Source organism: Medicago sativa, chromosome 2, assembly GCF_051527215.1.
Source record: "Medicago sativa cultivar Bolivia chromosome 2, Bolivia_mono, whole genome shotgun sequence".
NCBI classification, from domain to species: domain Eukaryota; kingdom Viridiplantae; phylum Streptophyta; class Magnoliopsida; order Fabales; family Fabaceae; genus Medicago; species Medicago sativa.
The window spans coordinates 37,455,412-37,456,596 of record NC_140750.1 but is presented as its reverse complement, the minus strand read 5'-3'; the positions used below and the strand labels follow the sequence as shown (position 1 = coordinate 37,456,596).

At 41.9% G+C, this 1,185-nt stretch overlaps 1 non-coding gene across 1 annotated transcript; it reads left to right on the top strand.

Moving 5' to 3' along the window:
• Positions 1-313: 313 nt before the first annotated feature.
• Positions 314-420, top strand: LOC146946659 (small nucleolar RNA R71). Its single transcript, XR_015029539.1, has one exon. It is a non-coding gene; the product is annotated as a small nucleolar RNA R71 (small nucleolar RNA).
• Positions 421-1,185: the final 765 nt, after the last annotated feature.

The following is a 1,185-nucleotide window of genomic DNA, read 5'->3' as shown; positions in this document are numbered from 1 at the left end:
TTGTACTTGCTGGACTTGGGCCTGTTGTGTTTGCCCCATGGTTATGGCTTGAACCTGTTTGGTCAAAGTTTCAAGGTGTTTGGTCATGGCTGCTTGGTTAGCCAAGATGGCAGTATTATCACTCACCTCAAACATTCCTCTCTTTTTTTTCTCAGCCTCAGCTCGATGCTCATTTTGGGTCATGTTCTCTATCAGGTCCCGAACTTCATGATCAGTTTTGGTTCTCATACTTCCACCGGCTGAAGCATCTAAGAACATTCTATGGTTGGCATTTAACCCTTCGGTAAAGACTTGGAGATAAGATTTTTCATCTAGGCCATGTGAAGGACATCTCTTAAGCAAAAGGTTAAAACGCTCCCAAGCATCATACATAGTCTCACCCTCCCCTTGTTTAAAGTTGGTGATCTCATGTTTCTACTCCCAATATTTTGACATCGGGAAAAATCTCTTAAGGAATTTAAGCTCGAGTTCATCCCAAGTTTGAATGGTTCCACTAGGTATGGACATCAACCAGTCTTTGGCTCTATCGGTTAGAGTAAAAGGGAAGAGTCTCAGCTTCTTTTGGCTCTCGGTGACATTAGCGGGGGGCACACAAAACTGACAAGTCTCATGGAAATGGCTCAGGTGCTCATGAGGGCTTCTGTCATCGCGCCCATCATATTGGTTTTCCTTAAGGTTTTGTTGGACAGAACTCTTAATGTCAAAAGCTACCGGGTTGGCTGGTTGGAAGACATGAGTTAGATGGCCACAGTTGGCATCCAATCCATAGTCCCCCATCATAGGTCTTTGTGGTGGTGGTTCTCCCATGATTATGACTTCAGGTTCAGATTCAACGTCCTGACTTTCTGTTGATGAAGAACCTTGGCTTGTACTCTCAGCTAATTTAGCCAACCGAACTGCTTTTCGATTAGCTCTTGCGGTCTTTTCGATCTCCGGATTGAACTGCAAGTCCTCAGGTGGAATTCTACCTCGCATACACAGCAAAAGAATACCTTAGTAGCACTGCACCACAACAAAAATAGATTTTCTTTTTTAAAAAAAATACAGACAAAAATTAAATGACAGAAATCTTAACAATTAACGTTGTTGCCTTGTTGAAATTAATCAACAGTCCCCGGCAACGGCGCCAAAAACTTGATATAAAATTAGCAAGTGTACTAATTAATATCGAAGTAATAAAATAAT